At 39.4% G+C, this 19,368-nt stretch overlaps 1 protein-coding gene across 1 annotated transcript in view; it reads right to left on the reverse strand.

Annotated features, from left to right (window-relative positions):
- Window positions 1-6,848: 6,848 nt before the first annotated feature.
- Window positions 6,849-19,368, reverse strand: part of ZC3H8 (zinc finger CCCH-type containing 8) — a 50,739-nt gene continuing 38,219 nt past the window's right edge. Inside the window, exon 9 of the mRNA XM_003942491.3 lies at window positions 6,849-18,130. The gene's annotated coding sequence lies outside the window, so the exon portion shown is untranslated. The remainder of the gene's footprint in view (window positions 18,131-19,368) is intronic.

Below are 19,368 nucleotides of genomic sequence, written 5' to 3' on the forward strand. Positions count from 1 at the left end.
TCCATCTGCATGTGGATTAAAGTCAGATTCTGCCCTGAGAACCCTCAGAATGCATGACCCACATTTCCTTTTCCTCTTAGACAAACAGAAGAGAAAAAAATGTATAATCAAGATCAAAAGCGAGTCAAAAGACAAATGGACAGGAATTCCACAGAAATGCCTCCCAGGTCAAGGCAGTCCCCCTATCTGAGAAATTGCCCAGAGTGTCTTGTCTCCTTTAGCATCCCTGCAGGCAACTCTTTCCATGGTGGGAGACAGTTGTAGGGTGGGCAGAGTCACTTCCTGGTGCCCATTTCTCTCATTTGCCACACTTTCCCAGTGACAGAGTGAAAAATTGCTCTGTTGGCAGCAAGGCTGTTGGAGATAACTGAGAAATGATGCAGAAACCACAGCTTTTCAACACAGTGCTCTAAAGCTAACCCATAAATGGCACCCACTCAGAAGATGAATGACACAAACCATCTAAGCATTAACTTTCCTAACACCACTCACACAGCCAGACAAGATCACTGACTCTTCCAGCAACAATGTAGTTTACGAAGTCTGACCCATCCCTCCCAGGATCATCCTATGACTTACTGTGGTCTCAAATGCCCGGTCTGTCCCCAACTCCCTCCTGTTAAGATGTTCCCCAGTTCCCCTCTGCTATTGTTTGAATATGCCCCCCCCAAATGTTCATGTGTTGGAAAATTAATCCCTCTACCCTCATGAATGAATTAATGTTAGCGCTGCCCTCATGAATGGATTAATGGGTTAATGAGGCTTCTGCTGCCATAAATGGATTAATGTCACTCTCACAGGAGGGGGTTCATTATTGAGGGAAGGGCTTTATTATAGAAGTGAGCTCTCTCTGGCTGCCCTACTGTTGCCCTTTCACCATGTGATCCCTTTCACCATGGTATGATGCAGCAAGAAGGACTCACAAGATGCCAGTTCCATGCTCTTGAACTTCCCAGCCTCCAGAACCATGAGCTAAATAAACATTTTCTTCATAAATTACCCAGTCTGTGGTATCTGTTGTAGCAACAGAAAACAAAGACACCCCCCTTATGCAATCTCTTTTGCTGCAAAAATAGTAAACCTGACTTTATTGAAAATATGTGGGTTCCTGGTGGTCTTTGACTGAGAGCCATCAACTCCCAACTCAAGCAACCAGTGCTCTCAACTGCAATCCCTGATCCACTGGAGTGTGGTGATCAGCTGTGAAGTGGGTATTAGGTGAGTTGGTGGCTAGAACTAATTAAGATTCCCAAGTATGGAAATTACAAAGGAGTATGGCTTGCTCAGGAACTGCGCAGAGTCATGGAGGACATCTCAGACGCTCATGGGAATGTCACATAAGGGGTGGCATGTATGCACCTGGCTTATGCATAGGGAACCACTAGCTGTATGCTTGGCTATTCTCCTCCTTCACTTCTCCTTTGTCTGGGGAATTCTTGAATTACCTGAGCAGAAGGACACACATCACCTCCATCTATGCTGTTTCATGGATTTGCCTCTACCACTTCAAGGCTTACATTTTTGTTTTTGTTTTTATTTTGTTTTGTTTTTGAGACAGAGTCTAGCTCTGTCACCTAGTCGGAGTGCAGTGGCTTGATCTCGGCTCACTGCAAACTCCACCTGTAAGATTCAAACTATTCTCCTGCCTCAGCTTCATAAGTGGTTGCGATTACAGGTGCCCACCACCACACCTGGCTAATTTTCGTATTTTTAGTAGAGACAGGGTTTCACCATGTTGGCTAGGCTGGTCTCAAACTCCTGACCTCAGGTGATCCACCCACTTAGGCCTCCCAAAGTACTGGTATTACAGGTGTGAGCCACCGCGCCTAGCCTTAAATGTTTTTTAAAATCCTATTTATTCTTTTTCATTTAAAGGTCAATATTTTTCATATTGTTGGAGAAAAGCAGCACCCATTCAAATGTTTTAAATTTTAATGATTTAATGAGTATTGAGCAAGTGCCTTTTATGTGCTTGATCCCTGCAGATAATACAGCTTTGAATGAGGCAGTATGCCCTTCTACGGCTTCCAGAATGTCCGGGAGGACAACTTGAGGCAAAGAGTGTGAATGTTGCTGAGATCAAAAGGGGGTAGAAGGTAAGATGCACCCTTGCCTGGTTCACTAAAGCTGCCTCTGACGACAGAGGAAATGTGAGTGAGACCTCACAGGCAGGAGGCAGGGCCCACTGATGGCTGTCCTGAACCCCTTTACAAATCCTGTGATTTGACCTGGAGAGTTCTGAACAATGGATCTTTGCTCATTCATGGGGGAGAGGGGGGGCGGAAGGCCTGTTTCATGGACCATCATGCAGCTCCCACACCACAGCTTTATCACAGCTACAGAGTCCTTGCCAAGATTCAACAGAACGAAGGCCATGGGCCCCAGTGGTGTCTTCCCAGGTGAAGATCTTCCTGGTCTCCCATTTGTTCCAGGGTACCCTGTTCCCTGCCTTGCTGTTCCAGCTACTTGGCAGAAGGCCTGCACCTCCTATTTTAAAAGTCAAGGGCATTTTTTCCCTTCTTCTTCTTCTTTTTTTTTTTTCCTGGTTCAGATCTAGCTGTAGGACACATCCCAAAGAACACAGCCAGCCAGAACTTCAGGCAATCCAGAGTGACAGGAACCAGGGGAGGTTGGGCAGGTTTCTGTTTCCTGTGGGGCCACTCACATCATCTCCCAACTTGGGAAGAACATAGAATCCTTCACAGCTACACAAGGACAAGTATTCAGTCTCTGAGATAATAAGGAATTCACAGCAACCAGGCATTCCTCCTTCATGGACTGAAATGACTGTTTTATGTGCATTTGGCTGAAATAAAAAGCATTTCTGTTGATTCCGGGTTTACCTAACTAAATTCAGCTACATGAGGAAGTTTAAATTGGCTTACAGTCTGTGGGCATATGGAAGGCTGAAAAGAGCTGGTGTGTCAGCAGATATGGGGCTGAATCACAAATTTGTTCAGGAAGTCCAAGATTAAAGTCAAGTTTATATTATTATGTAACAAATATACCTGCCAAGCAACACATCCAGGCAAATAAATTTGAAGTATTTTTATGTAGGATACAGCTGGGATACAAAGCTTGTATTTATTTAAGATTTACAGGAATAGTAAATACGACCATTTCTGTGGAATCTCTTAAAAAGGTAGTTTTAAAATTTGGAGCATGGAGTAAAGGTCCAAATTCTTATAACTAGGAGTTTCCTGCTAAGAGTCATGTGCACTTTATCTGTTCACTGTTTACTGTCTCATTCCTCTGAGTGCAATCGCATTCCCCAGGAAGATGAGTCCCTGGACATGCCAGGCAAGGAAAGGTGATTTTGAAATAAAAGTACTAGAAGATGACATGTTCAATTTTCATGCCAGTCATAAATACATATATAGTTCTATTTATATATATTTCTATTTAAATATACATACATAGACATGACATATATTTAGAAATGTATTTATTTTAAAGTGCAGGGTTTTTTTTTTAAAGGTATTGTGATGTCAAACCATACTTAAAAGTGAGCTAAGGTTTCTACTTCTGGAATAGCAGAGTAAGAATCTTCAAAAATACACTCCTCTATAAAAGACTTAAGAACACTGGCAAAACAGTCACAAATCAACTTTTTCGGACTCTGGAAATTAACTGAAGGCTAGCAACAATTTGAAGATAATTTATTCAAGCAAAACAGCTGAATCTTGGTGAAATGCTTGTGGCATTTTAACTTCTCCAATGTCATTCTCCTCTCCCCAGCTCCACAGTACGAGCCTTAAAAGCCCCGCAACCTTAACAGTTATGAAAACTAGCACCTACTAGTCACTGAAGTGAGAACAAGTTTGGAGCTCCTCAAAAACTCCATCTGCCCCTAAAACTCACTATTTGATCTCACAGCTCACTGAAAAGCTGCCTTCTTAGGGCTTGTCTTAATTTGACCAAACTCAAGAGCTCACTCTGTGTGAACAGCCTTACCATTTGTCAAAAACAATCAGTAGCAACTGTTTAATATTGCAACTGGAGGTGTTGTTACCAGTTAAGAGTGAACAAGAGGCTGATCAAAAAAAAGAAAAACTGGGAAATGAAATATCTATGGGGGACTTTGAAAAGCTCTGGCACACCCCTGGGAATCTAGAAGACTATGCATATGCAGGGAAGAGAACATGCCCAAGAAAGACCTGAAAGGGCCCTAAGTTCTCACTTCAGGTCAGCCTGAGGTACTTCTCGTGCAGGAAGTAAAGCCTAAGATGGAGTTGTAAATTATCAGCCAGAATATCGAAGGTATGTTCCAACTCACACACAGAGCTCCTCTATGATGACTGGAAGAATCACATGTCCAAGGTATTTGAGAAAATCTCTGTCCAATCATGGGCTGTCTTTGAAGCTAACTGAGCGCTGACTTCAATGGTCATATACAATTAAAAAAAAAATACAAACTTTACAGAATTAGTCTAGGAAAAACACTAAACAAACAGCAATGACAATAAGCAGAAACAAGCAAACCCTGGATGGAGTAGTATGAATTTACAAAGTTGACAAATTATATTGTTTAAAATGTTCAACTTTCAGTAAAATATTGTGACTTAAAAAAAAAAGGGAGAGCAAAGACATAAACAGTCAATACAAACTATCCCTAAGAAAGCTCAAAGCTTATGTATTAATCTGTTTTCTTGTTGCTGATAAGACATACCTGAGACTGGGAAGAAAAAGAGGATTAATTGGACTTACAGTTCCACATGGCTGGGGAGGCCTCAGAATCATGGCTGGAGGCAAAAGGCACTTCTTACATGGCAGCAGCAAAAGAATATGAGGAAGACGCAAAAGGAGAAACCCCTGATAAAACCATCAGATCTTGTTCACTACCACGAGAACAGTATGGGGGAAACCACCCCCATAATTCAAATTATCTCCTATCAGGTCCCTCCCATAATATGTAGGAATTATGGAAGTACAATTTAAGATGAGATTTGAATGGGTACACAGCCAAACCATATCAGCTTATTAGAGAAAAACTTTAAATCAGCTATTATAAATACTTTTTTAAAACTAAACAAAATCACGTTTAAAGGAAAGCATGAGATGAAGTGGTCTCATCAAATAGAGAATATCAATAAAGAGATAGAAATTATTTTAAAAGAACCAAATAGAAATATTGATGTTGTTGGCTGGGCGCGGTGGCTCAAGCCTGTAATCCCAGCACTTCGGGAGGCCGAGGCGGGTGGATCACGAGGTCGAGAGATCGAGACCATCCTGGTCAACATGGTGAAACCCCGTCTCTACTAAAAACACAAAAAAGTAGCTGGGCATGGTGGTGCGTGCCTGTAATCCCAGCTACTCAGGAGGCTGAGGCAGGAGAATTGCTTGAACCCAGGAGGCGGAGGTTGCGGTGAGCCGAGATCACGCCATTGCACTCCAGCCTGGGTAACAAGAGCGAAACTCCGTCTCAAAAAAAAAAAAGAAATATTGATGTTGAAAAGTTCAACTGAAATAAATTCACAAAAAGGCTTAAGAGAAGATTTGAGCAGGCAGAAGAAAGAATCAGGGAATTGATATTATCCAGCTTGAGGAACAAAAAAGAAAAAAAAGAAAAACTATCTGAGCCTTAGATATTTGTGAGGTCGCCATCAAGCACATCAATATATGCATAATGGGCATCTCAGAAAAAGAGAGTTCTTAAGAAAAGACAGAAAGGATATTTGAATAAATAAAGCAGGAAACTTCCCAAATCTGATGAAAAACACTAATATGCACATCCAAGAAGCTAAAAGAATTCCAAGCAGGATAAAGACAAAAAGATCCACACTTAGACCCATCTTGGTCAAACTGTTGAAAGTCAAAAAGAATTTTTAAACCAGTAAGAAAAAAGCTCTCAAGTATAAGGAAGCCTCAATAACAGTAACAGTTTGCTTCTCATCAGAAACTGTAGAAGCCAGAAGACAGTGGGATGACATATTCAGAGATCAGAGAAAAAAAGCTGTTGACCAAGAATTCTATATCAGCCATACTATTCTTCAAGAAAAGAGAAACTCAGACATCCTCAAATACAGAAAAATTGAGAAAATGTATTGTTAGCACACATACCCCACAAGAAATATTAAAGAGAGTCCTTCAGGCTGATATGAAAGGACACTAGAGAGTAACTTGAATTCAGACAAGAAATAAAAGAACACCAATAAAGGAAATTGTGTAAGTAAACATAAAAGACAATACAAATATATTTTTGTTTATAATACTTTTAAATTTTACCTGATTACCTGACAACTGCATAAAGCAATAATTATACAACTGTGTTGATGGGTTTATAATGTAAACAAATATAATTGATATAAATAAAATAGCACAAAAGAGGGAAAAGGGAACAAAGCTATACTGTAACAAGTTTTGTCTACTATAGAAATTAGGTTGGTATCAACCTGAACTAGGTTGTTTTAAATTGTTAATTATAATCCCTGGGGCAATCATTAACAAAATAACTCAAATTACTATAGTAAAGAAATATCAAAGAAATTAATAGACTAGAAAATATGTATTTAACGCAAAAGAAGCCATTCATAGAGGAATAGAGAAACAAAAAGGACATAAGACAGTCAGAAAATCAATAACAAAATGACAGATATAAAATTCTAGCTTACCAGCAATTACATTAAGTGTATTTGGACTGTTATATATGCATAAGTTTTAGATATAGAGAGAGTAACCAATTAAAAAACTATTCAAAGAGATACACTCAAAAATACTATAGATAAATAAAAATGGAATTCTAAAAAATGTTCAAGTAACCTCCCAGAAAGCAGGAAAAGAAAAAAAGATAACAAACAAAACAAAAAGTAAAATGGCAAATTTAAAGCTTGACATATCAATAATTGCATTAAATGTAAATAATAAATACACCAATTAAAAAACAGTTGCTCATATTTGTGTGAACCTATTTCTGGAATTTCTAATCCATTAAGTTGATATGTTTGTCTATCACTTCACTAGTATCACAGTATCTTCATTACTGTAGCTTAGAGTAATTCTTAAAATCAGGTAGTATGAGTCTTCAAATTTTATTTTCTTAAAAAATGTTTTGACTATTCTAGTTCCTTTGCCTTTCCATATAAATTTTAGATTAACTTGTCTATATATATATAAAATATTCTTTTGGGATTTTTATGGGAGTTGTGTCTAAATTAATTTGGAGAGAACTGACATCTTCCCAGTGTTGAGAGTGTAAAATTGGTCGTGTTTCTTTTACAGATTTTGGTAGAATTTGCCAGTCAAACTATTCGAACCTGGAGATTTCTTTTGTATAAAACTTTAAACTATGACTTCAATATCTTCAATAGTTACAGGGTTATCTATTTCCTCTTATATGGTTTTAGTCATCTGTGAGTTTAGAGGAGTTGGTATATTTCATCTATATAATCTCAATCTTGTGTGCATATAGCTGTTTGTAGTTTTCTCTGATCCCTCTCATTTCTTGCAGGATTTCTGGTACTACTCCCATTTTCATTCCTGACACTGGTATTTTTTGTCATCTCTCTTTTGTTCTTATCAGTGTGCTTAGAGGTTTATCAATTTTACTGACCTTTACAAATAACTTGGTGTCACTGATTTTTTTTCATTGATTTTGACTTATAAAGCTTTTGGTTTTGTTGATTTTCTCTATTATTTTTCTGTTTACAATTTCATTGATCTTTACTGTTGTCTTCATTTTTTCCTTCATTCATTTTGCTTTGGATTTATTTTGCTATACTTTTTCTAGCTCTAATCTATTTTAGATTATTGATTTGAGATTTCTTCTTTTACAATATAAGCATTGTGTGCAATAAATTGTTTTAAAAACTGTGTTAGCTTCATCCAACAAGTTTTGATAAGTTGTACTTTCATTTTCATTTGTTTCCATATATTTTCTAATTCCCTTGAGACTTATTTGATCTCTCTGAATGGAAACTTTTTTTTTTTAATTTCCAATGTTTGAGATGTTTCTTTCTTTTCTTTTCTTTCTTCTTTCCTTCCCTCCTTTCCTTCCTTTTTTTTTCTCCTTCCTTCTTTTTTTCTTTCTTTCTTTTCTTTTTTTTTCTTTCCTTTTTTTTCAAAGTCGCATTCTGTTGCCCAGGCTGGAATGCAGTTGAGTGATCTCAGCTCGTTGCAGCTTCCACCTCCTGGGTTCAAGTGATTCTTGTGCCTGGAACTACACCTGTAGTTCCAGCTACACCTAATTCCACCACAGCTAATTTTTGTAATTTTTGTAGAGACAGGGTTTTGCCATGTTGGCCACGCCGGTCTTAAACTCGCAGGCTCGTGATTCCAAGGTTACAGGTATAAACCCCTATGCCTTGCCTTCTATACTATTTCTTATTGACTTTCTTTTTTGAGACAAGATCTCACTCTGTTCCCTAAGCTGGAGTGCAGTGGCACAGTCATGACTCACTTCAGCTTCAAACTTCCAGGCTCAAGTGATCCTCCCACCTCAGCCTCCCAAGTAGTTGGAACCACAGGTGTACACAACCATGCCTGGCAGATTAGAAAATAAAAATTGTAAAGATGGGGTCCCACTCTGTTTCCCAAGCTGCTTGCAAACTCCTGGGCTTAAGTGATCCTTTTGCCCTGGCCTCCCAAGGTCCTGGGATTACAGGCATGGGCCACTGTGCTCAGCCTTCTTACTGATTTTTAATCTAATTCCATTATGGACGGAGAATACACTGAATTATTTCAATACTTTTAAATTTGTTAAGGTTTATGACCCAAGATACGGTTTATCTTGGTCAATGTTCCATGAGGACCTGAAAAGAATGTGTATTCATTCAGGCATGGTGGCTTATGCCTGTAATCCCAGCACTTTGGGAGGCAGAGGCAGGTGGATCACCTGAGGTCAGGAGTTCAAGACCAGCCTGTCCAACACAGCAAAACCCTATCTCTACTAAAAATACAAAAATCAGCTGGGAGTGGTGGCAGGTGCCTGTAATCCCAGTGACTTGGACAGCTGAAGCAGGAGAATTGCTTGAACCCAGGAGGTGGAGGTTGTAGTGAGTGGAGATCATTCCAGCCTGGGTGACAGAGAGAGACTCCAGCTCAAAAAAACAAAACAAAACAAAACAAAACAAAACAAAACAAAAACTTTATTCTACTTTTGTTTGAGGAATATTCAGTAAATGTCAATTAGACCAAGTTAACTGATAGTGTTGCTCAGTTCTTCTATATACTTGTTTTACTGGTTGTATGGATTACTGAGAAAGGAGTGTTGAAGTTACCAAATATAATTGTAAATTTGTCTATTTCTACTCTCAGTTCTGTCAGTTTTTGCTTCATAGTCTCATTCACTGTTATTTGTGTATACATTTTGGATTGTAATGTCGTAACAAGTCATTATGTCATTATGCAGTGACTCTAGCTTTTGAAATTATCTTTGCTCTGAAGTCTTATTTTATTATTAATATAGCGTCTTCATCTTTTTTTTTGTTTGATGTTTACATGTTGTATTTTTTCCCCACCCTTTTACTTCTCACCAAAGTGACTCTATTGTAGACAGCATATAGTTGAGTCTTTTTTTTTTTTTGAGACGGAGTTTTGCTTGTTACCCAGGCTGGAGTGCAATGGCGCGATCTCGGCTCACTGCAACCTCCGCCTCCTGGGTTCAGGCAATTCTCCTGCCTCAGCCTCCTAAGTAGCTAGGATTACAGGCACGCGCCACCATGCCCAGCTAATTTTTTGCACCTTTAGTAGAGACGGGGTTTCACCATGTTGACCAGGATGGTCTCGATCTCTTGACCTAGTGATCTACTCGCCTCAGCCTCCCAAAGTGCTGGGATTACAGGCTTGAGCCACTGCCCCTGGCTCAGTTGAGTTATTATTTTTTTTTTTTAAATTCTGACAATCTTTTTCTGTAAAGGCAGAAAATAAACATTTTGGGCTTTGCAAGCCATACATCCTGTGTAACAATTACTAAAGTCTGTTGTAGTGGGAAAACAGCCATAGACAACATGTAAACAAATGGGCATAGCTGTGCTCCAATAAAACTTTATTTATAAAAACACATAGTGAAATGAACCGGGTGTGGAGGCTCACACCTGTAATCTTAGCACTTTGGGAGGCTGAGGTGGGAGGATCACCTGAGGTCAGAAGTGCAAGACCAGCCTGGCCAACATGGCAAAACCCCCGTCTCTACTAAAAATTAAAAAAATTAGCCAGGTGTGGTGGCAGGCACCTGTAAACCCAGCTACTCGGGAAGTGGAGGCAGGAGAATCGCTTGAACCCTGGAAGCAGAGGTTGCAGTGAGCAGAGATCGTGCCATTGCACACCATCTTAAAAAATAAAATAAAATATAGTGAACTGAATTTGGTTCTTGAAGTTTAGCCCATTTACATGTAATTGAGTTATTATGTCTGGATTTAGGTCTATGTTTTTATTATTTGATTCCGTTTGATCCCTCTACTTCTTCAGTCTTGTTTCACTGGCCATTTCTGTTAGTATTCTTTGCTGAGTCCTCCTTATCTCCTCAGACTTAATTATGGAGTACCCTATGGTTCAGCACTGTATTACTACTCTCTCTCTTTTCATCTCCACTAACTTTCCAGATAATCTTATATAGTCTGATAGTTTTTAATATCATTTACATGCTGATGACCCCAAAAGTTCTATTTCCAGGCATAATTTCTTGACATTTGGGGATCACAACACATAAATATATTTCTAGTCTAAAGGGCCCAAATTAACCCTCTGGACCTATCTTGAATAAATGGCTCATTTCAGAAAAAGGTGATGATGTGGCATTTGATTTGGACAATCCACCCCCTCCCCAAGATCCTTTTTGGTTCCCTTAACAAATGCTGGCATTGTATTGTTCCTTAAAATTTTGGGTGTATTTATAACCACTATCTCATTGGAATCCCAAATCAAAATCATAATGTGGGCATGACAGATTTTATTTTTAGCTCCATCTTCCTGATAAAGAAACTAAGTTTCAGGGAGATTAACTGCCAAATACCACACCGCTTAAAAATGAAGAAAATGGTATTCAAACACAAGACAGTAACAAAAACATGGCGCTTTTTCTGTAGAAACAGGCTACCGCCCCCCTTTATCTGCACCTCTAGCTGCTTCTCTGGAAGTATTTTGGTAAGAAGAGTGTTTCAGAACTTCTGAATTTGACAGACTTGGGTTCAAATCCCAGCTCAATAATTTGCCGAATTATCCTGGGAAAAACTCAACCATTTTAGCTTTCTGGTGTGAAATGTCAATGACATCATCTACCTCATAGGCTTACTTTGACAATTAGAAGTCATAAAGAAATATACCATAAACTTAGGGAATGAAGAAATAATTTAATGGGCCCACAGAGCATGGTATCTGCAGAGTGAGAAAGAGGAGACAGAGACACAGTGGTCCTGTGCAGGGTGTCAGAACATGACTACATTAAGAATGTCAACATGAGAGGGTAAGTGTGGGCTATCACTGGAGCCTGAGCAGGGAGAGGATAATGGAGTCAGACAAAAACTGATGTCACAAAAGGAAGATGGTAATCTGAACCAGGATGCAGGAACCCCACATAGGGAAAAGGGGTGTCCTCACAGATGGCTGCCCGACATAGTATTAGAGCCCAAGCAGAGTGAGGAGGCTATCTGCTTAGAAAAGTGGCCCATAACTGCCGGGCGCAGTGACTGAAGCCTGTAATCCCAGCACTTTAGGAGGCCGAGGAGGGTGGATCACACGGTCAAGAGATGGAGACCAACCTGGTCAACATGGTGAAACCCCATCTCTACTAAAAATACAAAACATTAGCTGGGCATGGTGGGGTGTGCCTGTAATCCCAGCTACTCAGGAGTTTGAGGCAGGAGAATTGCCTGAACCCAGGAGGCAGAAGTTGCGGTGAGCTGAGATCACGCCATTGCACTCCAGCCTGGGTAACAAGAGTGAAACTCCGTCTCAAAAAAAAAGAAGTGGCCCAAAAAAGGGTGTCAGAGCCAAATGAGGACATCTGCACAGGTCAGTCTGGCCTGGGGTGTTGGAGGATGAGGAAGAAGCAGGATTGAAAGTGGAATCTGTACCAAGTGCAGCTGAAGCACCAAGTGGAATGAGCGATGTTTGTGTGGTGATGCTGGCAGCCTGGTACAGGGTGTCTGCGCCTGGGGAGGACACAAGGTGTCTCAGGCTGGGGAGGGTGAGGAGGGAATTTGTGCAAGACACAGGGCACTAAATTCTGAAAGGGATGGCGAGAAATGCAGATTGGTGATGGCAATCTGACATGAAGTGTTGGAGTCCAAGCAGAGTAAGAGCAATGTCTTTACATAAGGTGGAGAATGTGGTGACAGGGGCATGGCTCAGTATGCCTGAAGCCCAGAAAAGTATCAGTCTGAGCATTCACTCAGAGATGGGGTAGCTATGGGTAGCTGCAATGGTGATGGAGATCATAATCAATTAAATGAATACATAAATTAAAGATACTGGGATTCACAATTCTCACTGTTGAAGAAGGTTGTTAAAAATAAAGAAAGGTAATAGGCCGGGCACAGTGGCTCACACCTGTAATGCCAGCACTTTGGGAGGCCAAGACAGGTGGATGACCTGAGCTCAGGAGTTCAAGACCAGCTTGGCCAATATGGCGAAACCCTGTCTCTACTAAAAATACAAATATTAGTCAGGCATGGTGGTACATGCCTGTAATCCACACTACTCAGGAGGCTGAGGCAGAATTGCTTGAACCCAGGAGGAAGAGGTTGCAGTGAACAGAGATCACGCTACTGCATTCCAGCCTAGGCAACAAAGTGAGACTCCAACTCAAAAAAAAAAAAAAAAGGAAAGGTAGAAAATTGGACTGGAATTAGAGATGTTGGTGTGAAATCATGGTTTCTAATTCGAAATATAAGTATGTGTAAATTTACATACACATACAATACACATATTCCCTAGCTGTGTCTTAAGATAGCACTAGAAGCAGCAATATTCAGTAGTAATGAGCGCATCTAGCATCCAGATACTGGTTTGCAAATACTATTCTCAACTAAAAGGAATCTGGGCTGCTTGGAGAAATGGCTGATCTGAGGCTAAAGCCTGAAGCACCTCTTCCAAACTCATTCAGGTTGCTGCTGGTAGAAATAAGTGGCTTGTGGTTGGATGACTTAAATCTCCACTTCTTGTCATCTGCCGGTTGCTCGCAGCTACTAGCAGCTGTCCACAAGTCTTAGATACATGGCAGTTTACTTCAAGGCTAATAACAGAAACTCTCTGATGCTTCCTATCTTTGACTTCAGAACGGGCCCAGCCTCTTTAAAGGGCTCACCTGATTCATTGAGGTCTACCCACGATAATCTCCTCACCTTTTCTAAGACTCAGAAGCAACCGATTTAAGACCTTAATTGCATCACATGTAAAATCTTCGTATTTGCCATATAATGTAAATTAATCATGAAATGAAATCCATCATATTCATAATAATGCCCGCATTCAAGAGGAGGGATTATGTAGGTCATGTACATCAAGGAAGAGGAAACCTGGGAGCCATCTTAGAATTCTGCCTATTACTATACAAAAGAGGAGGGGGAAGGGATCCACTTGTTTTCACTGAAAAATCTTCATTATGCTTTTATAATCCATTAATCCATAATAAACTCCGTAACTTTATTTCACAGTAAACATTTATTTAACTATGTACATGTATAACTTCAGTTAAAAATTATATTTAATAGAATCTAAATGTCACTGAGTCAATAAGATTCACCATTTTTTATGTACCTCTAAGAAAACAAGAACCTGCTAATTAAATGTGAGTATCAATTGTAAAATATATTCCAATTTCAGAGATGTTAAATAATGTGCAGCTCAGAATGACACATATAGTAACTAAAAACATGTCTTTTTTTAGTTTTCTTTTTCCCAGTTAGAATTTCTTTGTTTGTTTTTAAATAATGTAAATGAGTGTCACAAATTTCACAGGAATCAACAGCACTTTTAAGGTGAGTCGGGCACCTTCTCCCCTTTCCTCTTAATCCTTCTAAATGTATCTATTCTTCCTAGTTTTCTGCTCCTTGTTATGAAAATAGACCTCCCCATCTTAATTTCCTTTCACTTCTTGGTCCATTTGGGCTATTATAAAAAAAAATACCATAGATTAGGTGGCTTAAAGAACACTTATTCCTCACAGTTCTGGAGACTCGGGGAGGTCAAGGTCAGGGTGCTGGCAGATTTAGTGTCTGGTGAGGGCCTGCTTCCTGGTTTGTAGATAGCCATTTTCTTGCTGTGTCCTCACATGGTGGAAAAGAGCTCCCCAGGGCCACTTTTATAAGGGCACTAATCCTACTCATGAGGGCTCTACCCTCATACCCCAATCACCTCCCAAAAGCCCTACCCCCTAATACCATCACTTGGGGAGTTAGGATTTCAACACATGAATTTTGGGGGATGCATACATTGGGTATATAACACTTCCTTAAACCTATTTCTTAATGTGTGCTCTTTGCAGGAGCTGAATATAATGAACGCAGTTTTTGGTGAAGAGGTTGGTGAGGGGGAGAAACATGGATGTTGGGAAGAATGTAGATTTGCTTGTGGGTTCTCATTTATTAGTTTGCCTATAGCTGCAGGCAGCATAGCAGAGAACCCAAATCAAAATGGCTTCAACGATAATGAAAATATATCATTTCAGTTGGCATGACATGAAATCTGAAAGTGGGGTATCTCTCCTGAAAGACTGGTTAAGTCCATGGCTCAGCTGTTACCAAGAATTCAGCTTTTCCCCAACTTTCCTCTCTGTCATCTTCAGCTAGCACCCCTTGAAATCTTAAGATAGCTACCTCTGTTCTGGTGTCATATTTAGACATGGTAATGTTCAACTTCCTCCTTGTGTACCTCAAGAGAAAAGATCACTTTTCCAGAAGTGCACCAGAGGACACGTATCCATATTTCAAGCTTATACCAACTATTGGCAAGAAGAATGGCACTTCCTTTATTTGTTGAGACCAGTGGTTTTCAACCTTGGCTGTGCTTTAGAAGCACCTGGGAGCTACTAAAAATTTCATGTCCATATTCCAAGCCAAAAAAATTTTAAAAAGTAAAACATCAAAATTTCTGAAAGTGGGCTCTTGGAATCAGTATTTTTGTTTAAAGCGTCCCATGCAATTCCAATGTGAAGTCAAGGTTGAGAAATACAACATTAGATTCCTGTTGATACAACCCTTCAAGTTGGGTCCAGGGTTCACCCTCCATAAAGCAGAAGTCACTCACTTAGGTGAGGGGGATCTAACCAAAATTGGAATTCTGTTAGGAAGGGGAAAAAACATACGTGAGGGTACACAATCAACAACAGAAGCTACAGAGACCCAGGGTGGTAATGCCTTTTTACAGACATGATTTCGACATCTGTAAGTAGCAACTGCAGCTATTCTTATTGTAATAGTCTCTTTTATAAGATTGTAATAGAGATTAAAAAGAGATTGCTTACTGCAATTTCAAATTCATGGGCTCAAGTGATCCTCCTGCCTCAGACTTCCAAGTAGCTGGGATTCCAGGTGTGCACCTCCATGCCTGGCTAATTTTAAAGATTTTTAGAAGATGAGATCTTGCTATGTTGCCAAGGCTGATCTCAAAACTTCTGGACTCAAGTGATCCTCTTGCCTTGGCCTCCCACAGTGCTGCGATGAAAGGTGTGAGCCATTGCACCTGACCTGAAGAAATCCTTGCATGTAACCCCCTCAATGGTTATGCTTACAAGAAACTAGTCAGTGAACTGAGACAATAATGCTGGAAGTCAGGAAACCTATTAAAACAGGGGTCAGTCTTAACATCTCTGGGTCTGAATTCCAAAGTTCTACAATTAGACAAAGTGAAAACACCAAAAGGCTACATACTTGACCTATATTATCCTGCCAACTGATAAAAATTGAGTTCCACTATTTCGTGGCTTTTAGTAACCAACCATAAAAAGACCCATATGAAACCTGTCACACAAAATTTTAGAAAGGAGAATTCTTTCCATTCTATTCAGTGATTTCCATAATGAAGACCCACATAAGTACTGTTTTTATGAAATTATTAGAGAGGTTTTGCCTCCCACCTCCCTTCTGCTATTGAGAGGTAAGTAGTTGATCACTTTATCCTTTATGCTTTGGCTTTAAAGAAAGTCAGGGATAAACTTAATAGAGCCACGATAACCATGCTGGCCAAGTAAATCTATGCAGATTTTTCCCATACAGCCTTCCTGCTTTATTTCTCCTGGTCTGAATTTTTCAGACCAAGTATGATTTTATATATGTTATATATGCCTGAAGCTGCATCAAGGGTCAGTGAGATTTACTTCACAGGAGGAAACCAAGGAGAGCCGAGAGGAGCAGAGGGAAGTATGAAGCCTGGCCTGGTATGGCTGCAATGGCCAGATGATAGAGCACTTTGGAAACCAGGCAGACAAATGGCTTTTGGTTCAGCGGGGGCATGGCTGAAGCGTATACTTGGAAATCTGCTCTGAGAAACCAGAGCAAACTGTACAGAGGAAAGGGGAGAATGGAAGCCGGCGACTGGCTAGAAGGTGCTCTTGTAACCCTATCAGCTGCTTTGACAACACAGGACAATTTCACGAGAATCTCTCTCTCCTAACTTGATTCAACACAAGTTAAGATATTGCACTGACACAGGTATGCTTGTCTCTTAAAACAATTATTTGAAAAATAAGAGGTTTTAAACATTCTCTATTTGACTTCTGAGGCTCTCAAACCTCTGCTTGGTCTTTTAAATTTACAAGTGAGATGGGTACTGCCTCAGGAATATAAGAATTGTTTTTCCCTCTTGTATATAAACTTTATATACAAAATTTATACTTCCTAAGTATCAAACTATACATGCGGTAATATTAGGAAATAAACTGCTAGACTGTAGTATAAGATTAGTGACAAATACTGACAAGACTCATGAAAATTTAAAAATTAAGTATTCCTATTTATTCGCTTTTTATGCAATGAACTGCATTATCCACCTTATAAGGTTGTTATGAGACTTAAATAAGAAGTGCCTTGTCCTCTTCCCTAGCCACAGCTGGGAAGTAAACCAATCGGCCTGGGCAAACAGCAAAAGGGCACTGAGAGATGACTTGCTCTCCATCCCTCAGTTTCCTGCTTCTAAGGTCCTAGGATTTATTCTTGTTTCCTGCTTTCTTTTGCCTTGTCTGACAAACCTTTGCCTGGAGTATATGCAATTCCCTTCCTTGCTTTAGCGGGATTAGATGGCAATGAAAATAACTTTAATTCCTATTTTCAAACAGGACTTTGCTAAGAAGTATCACTAGCTTTGGTGTACTCTGCATGTCCAGCAAGTTGGTAATACTATTACTTTTCCCAGCAATAAAACAATATAACGACAATAGTTTCCATTTCATGGTATTTGTCTAATATAATAATCAATACTACCATATAAAACTGCATATTTAGAATCTCATTATTTGTACTTGGAACATTTTGCATTTGAATCTTGTGTTAATGATACCATCACATTCCTTAAGTTTATACTGCACACAAGTATTTAATCTGACTACAGTTATAAACCAATGAGAAAGATAAATATTCTTATATTTTAACAATAGAAACGTTAGGAACTCCAAATCTAGAAGTGGTATAGTAAGAGATATTGTTTCACTTTATTTATAATGGTAAGAAACTGGAAATAAATGTCTAACAATAGGAAACTAGTTTTTAAAAAATCACAGAACCGTAATTTAAGCCATAAAATGAAATTGTGAACGACCATTGAAACTTTGTTGTGAAAGTATTTAATGACATAAAGAGAACTAACTCTTGCTTTTACGATCCATCTACCAAGCTCTCCTCAAACTCCTCTACCTTGTCACCCACCCTCACTCAGCCTAACCTTGCTTCCTATTTCACTAAGGAAATCCAATCAATCAGAAGAGGTTTCTACAATTTACTATGACATTTACCCACCAGCCAGCCTCTCTGCCATATATGCTCCTCTCCTATTCCAATGGGTGGAATGTCTCAGTGAAGACCAAGCCCTTCACTTGTACATTAGATCCCAGCTCTCTGTCCCATCCATTATGGAAGCCGCACATCATCCCAATCACACAAGAGGGCACTCTGACTGAGGAATGTTGTAAACTATTCCAAATCACCAGTCTTGAACAGTCTTGAACAGGCATGGGTGTAAATACTCATCATCTGTACAATGCTACCTACAGAAGAAAACAGAAAACAAAAGCACATCAGCTCATGGAAATTAGCCGCCCTTACTCCCTACTCCCTGCTCCTCGCTCCCAAAACAAAAACACAAACATACAGCTGAAGAAAACAATTAAGCAAAAATCCACACTGAATTAAATACCCCTCTTTGGGAAAATTAAAGAACATTCGGAATTGAAATTAAAAAACTAAGATTAGAACTGAACCTCCCAAAAAATAAATAAATAATGAGACAAGAGTTGAGTACCTCAGAAATGATAAACAAGAAAAAAAAATTCTATTACAAATGAAGACTACATTACAAGAAAGAATAAATTTGAATGGAAACATGATAAATATTATCGGACAAAAGCAGAAAAAGAACAAAAAATGAGATAAAAAAGAAAAATTTAATAGAAAATAAAGAAAACACATTATAGAGAAAGAAACAGTAACAATAAAATGACAGAAACTAATCCAAATATTTGGTCATTTCAATAAACGTGAATGGTCTTAATCCACGTATCAAAAGAAAAAGATTTTTGGTTTAGCCTGTAGAGCAAAACCCAACTACTAGAAACAAACCTAAAAATTATTGAGAAAAGCTAAAAATAGGCCAGGCATGGTGGCTTACACCTGTAATCCCAGCACTTTGGGAGGTCAAGGCAGCCAGAGCACTTGAGGTCAGGAGTTGGAGACCAGCCTGACCAACATAGTGAAACCCCATCTCTACTAAAAACACAAAAAAATTAGCTGGGCGTGGTGGTGTGCGCCTGTAGTCCCAGCTACTCAGGAGGCTGAGGCACGAGAATTGTCTGAACCTAGGAGGCATAGATTGCAGTGAGCTAAGATTGTGCCACTGCGCTCCAGTCTGGTGCCTGGCAACAGAGTGAGACTCTGTCTCAAAAAAAAAAAAAAAAAAGCTGGACGTGGTGGCACATGCCTGTAATTCCAGCTATTCAGGAGGCTGAGACACGAGACTCACTTGAACCCAGGAGGCAGAGGTAGCAGTGAGCAGAGATCATGCCACTTCACTCAAGCCTAGACAACAAAGCGAGACTCCATCTCAAAAAAAAAAAAAAAAGAGAGAAAATAAAAGCTAAAAATAAAGTGATGAGCGAATTAAAAGCAAATGGAAACACATTTTCAAGTTGCAGTACAGAATCTGAAACCACATCAATGAACTTTTTATACTGTTACATTAAAATCCATTGGTCTTTGTATGCTGAATATATGTATAATTGTTTTATTT

This window comes from Saimiri boliviensis, chromosome 1, assembly GCF_048565385.1.
Source record: "Saimiri boliviensis isolate mSaiBol1 chromosome 1, mSaiBol1.pri, whole genome shotgun sequence".
Lineage (NCBI taxonomy): Eukaryota > Metazoa > Chordata > Mammalia > Primates > Cebidae > Saimiri > Saimiri boliviensis.